The sequence below is a fragment of the Chinchilla lanigera genome, unplaced genomic scaffold (genome assembly GCF_000276665.1).
Source record: "Chinchilla lanigera isolate Chin_1 unplaced genomic scaffold, ChiLan1.0 scaffold00019, whole genome shotgun sequence".
In the NCBI taxonomy this organism is placed as follows: domain Eukaryota; kingdom Metazoa; phylum Chordata; class Mammalia; order Rodentia; family Chinchillidae; genus Chinchilla; species Chinchilla lanigera.
The window spans coordinates 13,477,218-13,487,547 of NW_004955420.1; the positions used below are offsets into that span (position 1 = coordinate 13,477,218).

The following is a 10,330-nucleotide window of genomic DNA, read 5'->3' on the forward strand; positions in this document are numbered from 1 at the left end:
TGAGGAGGATTCATAGCCATGTCTGTTTCACTGTAATCATTTTTGAAAATTTAAACCTTCACCATATATTTTAATCATCTTTGTTCCTAGCAAAACACGCATCTGTGGCAACCAGGTCATTGGCCTCACTCCCCATGTGCCCACAAGCCTCTCGGGAGCTCTCCAGGCCTTGTGACACCCAGCATTTAGCTCTGCCTCCCCACTCCCTCCAGCCCCCAGCAGCATGGGAGCGGCACTGAGTGTGAATTCTGCTGGAACTTGCTGTGGCACAGAGTCAGAAGCTACGAAACAAGACTTTAAATTAAAACACACATAAACAACCTCCCCACTGTGTCCCCCATTCAAAGTGAAATCTACCTATTATAATAAGTGTCACCTTAGGGCTACTTAGTGTGGTGACCAGTCAGGCGTTATTAACTACAATAATATAACATTATGATCCATGTACAGCAGCAGCCTTCCTGTTCGGATTACCACTGGCTCCTCCTGGACAGTGAGAAGGAAGGGGAGGCTGGGCGGGAGGTCAGCCAGGTAACTAAAACCTGAAGGAGCTGTTGTCCTTTTCCTGGCCAGTGGGTTCCGGCCTCTCCTTTGCATACCTGGCTGTACTTTGCCACACTGTTCTTATCAGCCTGGGAAGCTGCTCCTCCCACCTCAAATCTAGCCTAGCCATAGCCAGCCTAGGCCAGCAGGTCCGGATATTGGCCAGTTTTCCACTATAGTAATAAAACATCTGAGACTGGGGACCTTATAAAGAAAAGAGGTTTATTTTGGCTCAGGGTTCTGGTCCAAAGTGGAAGGCCTGCATCTGGTGCCCACATTCTTGCTGGCAGAGTCCCAAGGGCATGGAGGGTACCACAGGTAACAGAGAAGACACACATGGGTGTACAGGGTGTGTGTGTGTGTGTGTGTGTGTGTATGCACATGTATGTGTTCTGGTCTCTTCCACTCTTCTTATAAAGCACCAGGATCCAATCAGGGACTTTACTCAGCTGACCTGAGATTAGGATCAAATCCTAACCTCCCAAAGGCCCCATCTCTAAACACCGCAGTCAGCCTAAGATTCCACCCTCTTTGCACCTCACAGTGACGGTTAAATTTTGACACATGGGGCAGGGAACCACAGTAGGCAGTAATAAGTTAGTGAAGTAGCGCACTCCAGCCCTGTTCGATACAGGAGGGGTTTAATCTGTTTATCTCAGGGAAGGAAACACACAGGGTCTCTGGCTAGTGTCATCCTTCCTGAGCTATGCAGCAGACCCTTGCCTGGACTCTCGGTTCTCCTCTAACACTTGGCTCCAAGCACCCTGGCTAGGTCTTTCCAGCGCCAGGCAGGCTGAGAGACTCCCTTGCTTCAAGCCTCCTTTCCACCCCTGGCGGTGCTGGCCTCTGCCTCCCCGCCGATCTCATCCAGCCACCCTCCCTCTGCTCACTGTACAGTGGCTGAACCGATCCCCCAAAAGTGTCTCATGTCTGCCAGCCCCCTCCTCCTCACTCCAAGCAGCTGGGACTTCTGACCCTGCAGGCCTCAGTGTGACCATCTCTGAGCCCCTCTTTGGTTTGAATGTTTTGTCTCCTCTGAGAGTCATGCCGTAATCTGACAGCCATAGCGGTGGGTGGGAAGCCAGGCCTTGAACAGATGACGAGGCCATTAAGAGGGAGCAATAGGGGGCTGGGGATTTAGCTCAGCGGCACAGCACCTGCCTGGTAAGCGCAACGTCGTGAGTTCGATTCCTGGTACCGGGAAAAAAAAAAGAGAGAGCAATGCATTTCTCCAGTACTGGGTTGGTTACCCCAAGAGTGGCTCCTTACACAGCCTACCCCTCAACCTCTTCACTTGCTTGCCTTGCTGCATTTCCTGTTATGCTATGAACCAGCATGAGGCCCTAGTAAGAAGCTAAGCAAATGCTAGGTGCTGTGCCTTGGATTTCCTAGCCTTCCAAACCATGAACCCAATAAACCTCTTTACTTTATAAGTCACCCAGTCTCAGGCATACTGTTAAGCAACAAACAGACTGAGACGCCCCCATTACTAAAGTAACGCCTCATGCAACTTACGGCAGGCCAAGGTCCAGGCCCAGGTTGGCTCAGATCTTTCCCCAGGAGCTATATAACTCACCAGCTGGCCAGCACACATAGCTCTACCTCCTCCTGCCAGGACCAGAGTCTGAGTTACCACCGCTGGGTAACTTCAAATGCAGTTGTCTATAATTAAAGTCCTTTCCATCCCTTAGGCTCACAGCCTGTGGCCAGAAAATGCTTCAGTTTAATCTCCAAATGGAGGGTTGCTTCAATTTTGTTTTCCTTAGAGTCAGCTATTCCTAAAAGTGCCAGAGTCAAAATAGTTTAATGCTCATAACAACTCAGTCCTTTGAACAACGCACTATTTACAATGCGGTCTCTAGTATGTGGGAAGTAGGAGTTTAGCTGTCTTTTAGTGCTAGGGAAGAACTCAAGGCCTTTTTTTTTTTTTTGGTCTTTTTGAGACAGGGTCTTGCTATGCAGTTCAGGCTGGCCTTGAGCCACTTTGTAGCCCAGGCTGGTCTTGAACTCACAATGATCCTCCTGCCTCAGCCTCCTGAGTGCTGGGATTGTAGGCGTGGGCCACCACGCCTGGCTGAACCCAGGGCCTTGAGCTTGCTCAGCACCTGCTCTACCACCGAGGTATACCCTCAGCTTCCTCTTCTTTTGTAAATCTCTGAAACACATTGCTGGTTTTGCTCCAAACACAATGCCCCAGGCACTGGTCTCCCAAGGACTCGTCATGGTTGTCTCCCATCTTAACGCCTTGTGCTGGACTTTATTCTCTAACTATAAGGAATCACACTCGAAAAGCTACTCACTTGCCTCTTGGTGAGGGACCAGAAATGGGTGTGGAGGTGATGGGGCAAGGAGAAAAGCAGAGCCTGGTGGGCCGAGGACAACCTCCTTGGCCATGAAACTTGGGGAAGCGGCTGTCCCGGGGTGGCTGGACCCAGGGCTTTGACTCCAGGGGACCAAATTCATAAGATAGGGTCACAGAATAAAGATGCTCACATTTCAGTTGGCCTTGTAGGAGAAACTTTTAATGTAAGGACACCTGAGTCGCCTCTCGAGGCCAGCCTCCCCTCTCTCAGAGGTCACTGCATGACATGTGGGAAGTCCAAGATGAACCCGTCACTGTACCCCCTCCCAGGAAGGAATGCAAGTCAGCCTCTGCAGGGTGGGGACCCGTGACCCCTGAGAGGAATGTGTGCACCTTGCCCTTGTGTGCGGGGGGGCTTGCCATGTTGCGTCGTGACGTGATTACCTTGCAGAGGACACAGCTGGCTGCTCTCTCAAGGGTCAGTGCTGGGGTCTCCCCTGTAAGGGGGCTGACATGCCCAGTACTGGTGCTCTCAGGCAAGCCAGGGCATCTGCAGGGAGCGGGAACCCCGGAGCAGGCCTTCAGCAGAAAGCAGATCACGTGTGGCCGGACAAAAAGTCTGCATGGGCCCCTCGCTCCACCAAGCAGGAGGCCAAGGCCCTGGCCCAAGTTTAGGCAGGTAAACGTCCTGTGCAGGGGTCTGCACTGAAGAGCTTGAGACACTGAGCTTCTGGGTCAGGTTCCAAAGGGTCTCAGCGGGCAGCCTCCCTCTGGGGCGTTCTGTGTGCCTGGTTTGGCCACTGTAGAGTTACAGTATTTTCTGTTTTAATATCTGCTTCAGTCTAATGTTTTTGATTTTTTTTTTTTTTGGTCCTGGGAATCAAACCCAGGGCCTTGTGCACACTAAACTCTAACTATACCGCTGGGCTGCATCCTCGGCCTATTTTGCTTTACTTGTTTTGTTTTAATTAATTAATTTGCTTTTTTTGTTTATTTTGTGGTACTGGGGACTGAACGCAGTGCCTCCACGCTGAGCTACATTTTGTGCCCAGCACATTTTCATTTTATTTTGTGAGACAGGGTCTTGTTGAATTGCCCAGGCTGGACTCAAACTTGCACTCCTCCGGCCTCCGCCTCCCTGAGCACTGGGACTCAGTGTGTGCCACCACGCCCAGCTCCGAGCTAGCATTTTAAAAGACAATATAATGAGGCAGCTAGGTTTTGCTTGAACTTAATGTAAATAGTCTGTTCCTCTATCTTAAAACTACCCACATGGTCTCTGCTAACTGCGTAAGCACTTAAGGCACTGAGCTCTGAGATGCCAAACCAGACAGATGTGTGTCATCCTTTGGCCATTTCTTCTGACCATTTAGGTCCATCTTGCTTAGACATTCCAGCCCAGCTCGGCTGTGCATGCCAACTGCGTTAATGGGAGCTTCCCTGAGGTCCTGCAAACGGGAACAAACCCACCTTCTACTCCTTAGAGAGATCATTGTTATGGAAGAAAAGTCTAAGAATTATATAGGAACATCAATTGGTATCATGGCCTGTGTTCTCACCATATTTCATCAGAAATGCAGACCTGACACTCATATAGCTTGTTTCACAGAGCTGTCAGCAAAAGCCAAGGATTTAATAACTGTAGCGCCCAGGTCTGCAAAAGGACACCTCAGATGGGCACCCTGGTGGGTCACAGATCATACTTGGATGATGGCACTTCTCCACTGACACATTACAAACACTCTCCAGAGGTGTTTGGGCATCTGTCCTGCCCTCCTGCCCTCCCTCCCTGCAACCTGCCGTGGACCACAGGATTTGACTGTGGAGAAGGACATTCTTTGATTAGAAAGCACTGAGGACACACAGTGATTTGTTTATTGTTGCAAAAATGAACTGAAACCTTTCACCTTAAGATAACAGTGTATTTGAATTGCAGGAGATCCCTATTTTTTAGTCTTGCCATGCATTGTAAAAATTAATGGGAAGTAAGGACTGTGATTGTAGTGGATTGATAACTGGTGGTCAACTTATAACCCCCAGCTTAACTGAGTGAGTGTGGTGCTGAGTGTGGGAGGCCCATCTGGGGACTGTTGCCAGTAGCATAAGAGGCAGAATTGGAGAAGGATAATACTTTATACTAAAACGTTTGGTATCCACCCATGTGTACTAGCTACGCCCTTGGTTCTCGATCAATAAAAGGTGACTGAGATTGGTAATCGGGGCTGCAGTCCACGAGGCTGTAAGCCGCCTGATCCCAGACTTTTGCCTCTCTCGTTTTTCTTGTCTCTCTTACTTTTTCTATTCATCTGCGGGTACCTCGTTCTTCGGACCTGTCACCCTGGACAGAATGACATTTGACCTGTGTGGCTGAGGCTGAACAGTGAGACCACTGCCTTGATCATATAGGATGTGGTCAGCGAGAGATTCCAGACCCAGTATAAACCCATCACTCTGTTCCTGGCACTGAGAAGGAGTGCAAATCAGGGCGGGGGGGACATGCGATCCGGCTGCTGGGGAGGGCCAGCAACAGTACACAGGCCCAGGAACCAGACAGAAATGAAAAAGACAGACATCAACAGAGACAGGCAGACAAAGAGATAAAATACACATCCAGAACACAGCAGAGATGGAGGAGGAAAGAGAATAAACAGTAACAGGAGCCGCTCTGCCCTCCTCCAGCCCTAAGGCATGCTGTGCATTCATGCTCTATGCTATTTAAGCAAGCCTGACATTTCTGTTAGTTGCCACCAAAACAGTGCTGGCTGACACACACCAAAGGTTGGTCCCTTCTATCAAACATTATTATTCTTCACCTTGTCCCATATTCTGAGAAGGCCTCACTGCAGACTTTGAAATAACAAGAGCACATGTGCTTCCCCCACACTTCTTGCCTGTCCCTCCCCAAAAGAAACTGTCACATGGTCAAAATTACCATGACTACAACAGCCAGATCAAGTGGACATCCCACCCCTAGGAGAGCCAGGCTCGCTGAACAACGCCAAGTTAGACCACGTAATGGTGGTGTCTCATTCCTGTTCTGTTCCCACCACCCTTGTGAGCTCTCGCAGCTCTAAATACGGTTTAAATGCTGCCATCTCCCAAATGTTTGTCTCCAGCAGTCTTCTCCCCTGAACTCCAGACTTGGGTATATAACCGTCCCCTTGCAGGTTAAACAGGTATCTCAAATCTAACCTGTCCAAACTGACCTTGTGCTATTGCTCCGCAAACCTCTTCCTCTAAATCCTCCTTCCTCTTGACTTCTCCCTTGCTTTCACTCTCCAAGCCCACTCATTTGCAAGTCCCACTGATGGTATCTTCAGAAGGTACCAGGATGTTCTGCTGCCACTATAGTCTAAGCCTCCATCTCTTCTTGCCCAAATTATTTCAACAGCCTCCCAAGTGCGGTCCCTGCCTCCTCCGAAATCTCCCTTCAGGCTGCTCGACACAGCCTGTACGAAACAGTTACAAGTACACACTGCACTGGGTCGCTCCTGCACCAAATTAGCAGGGTGAAGTCAAAATCTGTACAGATTGCCTGCAAGGCTCCCCATCTGAGAGGTCGAGGCCCCAAGTCTTTCTGATCTCACCCCTCCTTGGAGACCACACCTCAGCCACAGTGGCCTTCTTTCTTGCTTCTTTCAGGGCCTCCGTCTGCACTGGTCTGCACTGTCTCCCTACCCCAAACACTCTTCCCGGTATCCTCAGGATGCATTCTCTCTCTCCAGTCCTTTATGCAGATGCTTACTCAGCGAGACATCTTCTGGCCGCCTTGTCAATCCCACTTTCATCTTCATACTTTCTTCCTACCTCCTTCCTTGCTTCCATTTTTTCTTTTCCTTCTCAGCCCATGATAACATTCTACATACTTTTTTTTTTCAGTACTAGAGATCAAATCCTGAGCCTTCACACTGATTTATACCCCCAGCCTTTTTTCCTTTTGAGGTAGGGTCTTGCTGGGCTTCAACTTGCGGTCCTCCTCCCTCAGCTTCCCAGAGTGCTGGGATTTATCTTATTTGTCACCGTTCAGTCCCACTAGGATGTAAGCTATTTGAGAAAGGGGACTTGGTCAATTTTGTTCACTACTGTATCTCCAACACCTAAGAGTAACCTGCACACCCCAGGCACATAATATCTGAATAAACTGAAAAGAATTTTATTTATTTTATTTTATTTTATTTTTTTTGGTTTTTCTCCGGTCCCGGGAACCGAACTCACGACCTTGCACTTGCCAAGCAGGCGCTTTTGCCGCTGAGCTAAATCCCCAGCCCCTGAAAAGAATTTTAAGCAGAGAAGCATACTCCACCAGACTTACATTTTAATAAATAACTCTGAGCTAATAATAAACTAAGAGGAGTTCGAGCAGGGAGACCAGCGAGAAGTTACTACAGTAACTCAGGGCCACAATGCACAGTCACACTCCTCTGAGCACTACACAACTTCACTAAAACGGGAAAAGGTGCTCCCGGAGATGGATTAAAAAGGCTGGCTCCAAAGAAAACCACGAAGGTGGTTTGAATTGGCCAAATTTGGCTTTATTTTGAAGGTAGAGCCCGCTCCACTTACTGACACAATCACTGCAGGGATGTGAAAAAAAGAATCAAAAATATTTCCAACATTTTTGGCCTGGATGACATTAGTCCAAATGGTGGGTTAAGGAGCCTTTCTATTCATAGGTGCTTACCACATTCCAAACAGTACACAAGTCCTCCCGTGGCCCCTCCAAATCTCATCTCCAATTACACTTCTCTCATCTGCTCATATGAACCCTTTGTTACACTGTCCCTCAACAAAGCCTGTGCTCCCTGGTTTCCTACCTTGCTCACCCTACACCAAACCTGACTTTCTCACGTGACAGCGACCAAGCCAGCACAAGTAACACTTTCTCCAGCTTACCTTTCCTGATCCCTTAAGTCAAAAATTAATGTTCCACCAACTTCTTCCTACTGCACCTCTGTAAGCGCACTCACCTGGCTGGGTGTATTACAGGTTAAACTGTTGATTACCTACTCTCAAACTCCCATCCAACCCACATGCACCTCTCACGGTCAGGACCCACGAAGGGAGAATTACAACTTCTGTCTCCCCAGAATGGAGGCTCTATAAACGTGTATTGAGATAATAAGGAAGCTACACAAATTTCAAAGTCCAAGCTTCCTTGCAGTATACATATACAGTATACATATCCCAGGGATATACAGTATACGTATCCCAGGACCTCTCTGGCAGATAGGACACCTGCTGCGTCACAAAGGCCTTGCGTGATGCATACGTGCCTGACAACCCCGGAGGAACAGCAGCGCTAGACAGTGACTCTGCACCGCCTGACTATACGCAGCTTTGGCCGACCGGCTGGAAAAACACGTGCAGGGTTCCGTGCTCGCTCCCCCACCCCCACTGGCAGGGTGCAGCCCCAGGCGGCCGCTCGCTGAAAGGTATGAGCAGGCACTGAGCCCGGTCCGGACGTCCGACTCAACCAGCCGCTGCATGCTCCACCCCGCAAGCAGCGGGGGGAAGCCCAGAACGCGTAAGCACCGCCTAGCTCCGTGAGGCTCCGCGCTAGGCCCGCGCCACGGGCTGCGCAGCCAATCCCAGCGCGGCGGTGCCTTCCTAGCCAATAGAAAGGCGGATGCCTTGGGGGCTCGGCCGGAGCCGCGCTTCCATTGGCTGGGAGCTGCACCGCCCAGACAAAGCCCCAGTGTACTCGCGCCGGCGCGCCACCCGCTTCCCGCAGGGCTCGGCCTCGGCCCCTCACCTCCCGGCGTCCCTCCGGCGCCTGCACCTCGCCGTGTCCTCTCCTTCGCCAGCCCTGTGTCCATCCGCTCTCGGGCACTCCCCGGCGCGGGTTCTGCCGGAAAAGCTGGGCCGCGGCCTGATCGCTGTCCAGCATCCTTCGCGGGGGCGCAGCACTGCCCAGACCTCCCGGAACAGCGCCCCGTGGAGGGCGCGAGAGGAGCGGAGGGACGCCGGCGGAAGCTGGGAAACAGCCCGCCGGGGAGCAGGGCCTGGAGCAAGGCTGGGGGGCAGGACTATCTGCCTCAGTCTTTAACTACGACGATGTGACCTTGAACACCCCGCTTCTTGGGGCCTGCGATCCCTCTGGCAACGGGCGCGGCTGGGGATGACGGATCCCGAGGGCTCCCCCTGGGGCCGCGGGTTCAAACCCGGGCCGGTGCTGGGCACCCACCCACCCGACTTTTGCTCCCGCAGGATGGACGGGAGTCGGGAGGGTGGAGCCGCGAGGGTGCCCGAGAGGACCACCGAGGATTAGACTAGCTCGCCTTCTTCCCGCCTTTGATCGGCCAGGCCGGCCTGTAGGCCGCCATGGCCCTGTAGCGACCCACGGTGCAGGGGTCCTCAAGGCCAAACCAGACTAAGCACAGGGCGTGTCCTGCCGCTCTGGGGAGATGCAGGCCCCCTCTCACCCGCGCCCGCAGGCAAGGCCGCTGCGCCCGCCTGTCCCGGAGCGGTGCAGACCCCTCTCCCCGCCCGGTGGACCCAGAGGGGGCGCTGCGGCCGCTCTCTCCGAAGCCCTTCTACCTACCCTCTCTGGTGTCCCGTCCTGGCACCAGGATGCGCCCACACGCTTGGGTGCCTGCGTTGGGCTGCGCCGGGCGGGGCCAGACGGCGAGACGTGGGGGCGGGGAGTCTCCCGCGCCGCCCCCTCTGCCCTCGCGCGCTGGGCCTGGCACAATCCCTGCCCGGGGCACCGCGTTGTTAGTCCCCCTCCCGCCCCCAGTTTAACCCACTCCCACCCATTAGGTGTTCAAACCCGGGCCCGGTGCTGGGCGCCCACCCGACTTTGCTCCCGCGGTACGGACGGGAGTCGGGAGGGTGGAGCCGCGGGAACAGAGCGCCGCCACCTCCTTCCTGGCCCGCGACCGGGCTGAGGGGGCAGGAAGGTTCCTCTGTGCCCCGGGCTGTGGGCACCGAGAAGGTGCCACTACAGGAAATGAGGAAACGCTGGCGACGACGAGGCTCCTCCAGGCCCTTGACGTATTTGCTCTTTCAACTCATCGGGATTGGCTCCTGGGTTTTAAAATTTATTTTGATCATTAGAAATTTATTTGAAGAATTTGCTCCTAAGGGTCTTCTACAGTAATTTAAGACTAGCATAGCCTCCCACAGTATCAGCAATAGAAGGTTGGAGGATAATCGGCCGGAGATGAAACTCTCCTTCACCCCAGCACCCCTAGGCAGCAGCTTTCCAGAAAGAGACTGAAGAGAGAAAATAAGCAGGACAGAATGGTGGAAGGACTATTTTTAGGTAAATTACAGAAGGATGGAATGACAATGGACCAGCCAGATGAAAACAGGAAGTCACGGAGGGGACAGGGAGTGGCTTTGGTATATGTGCTGCCTGAAGGAGCATGGGGTGGCTTTAAAGAAACCTGTCATGCCTGTCCTAGAAGTCGCTTGAGCCCAACTCCTGACATCCTGAGCCTTAAAGTTCTGGGAGAATCATGACAAAGGCTGCACTTGGTTCAG

General features: G+C 52.2%; 1 protein-coding gene across 2 annotated transcripts in view; it reads right to left on the reverse strand.

Moving 5' to 3' along the window:
- The window catches only part of Bdh1 (3-hydroxybutyrate dehydrogenase, type 1), a 32,322-nt gene extending 22,839 nt beyond the window's left edge, over positions 1-9,483 (reverse strand). Inside the window, exon 1 of one of the 2 annotated variants that reach the window (XM_005383174.2) lies at positions 9,387-9,483. The gene's annotated coding sequence lies outside the window, so the exon portion shown is untranslated. Of the gene's footprint in view, positions 1-8,597; positions 9,349-9,386 lie in introns of those variants that run through there. The other variant, XM_005383176.2, reaches the window with a different exon arrangement.
- Positions 9,484-10,330: the final 847 nt, after the last annotated feature.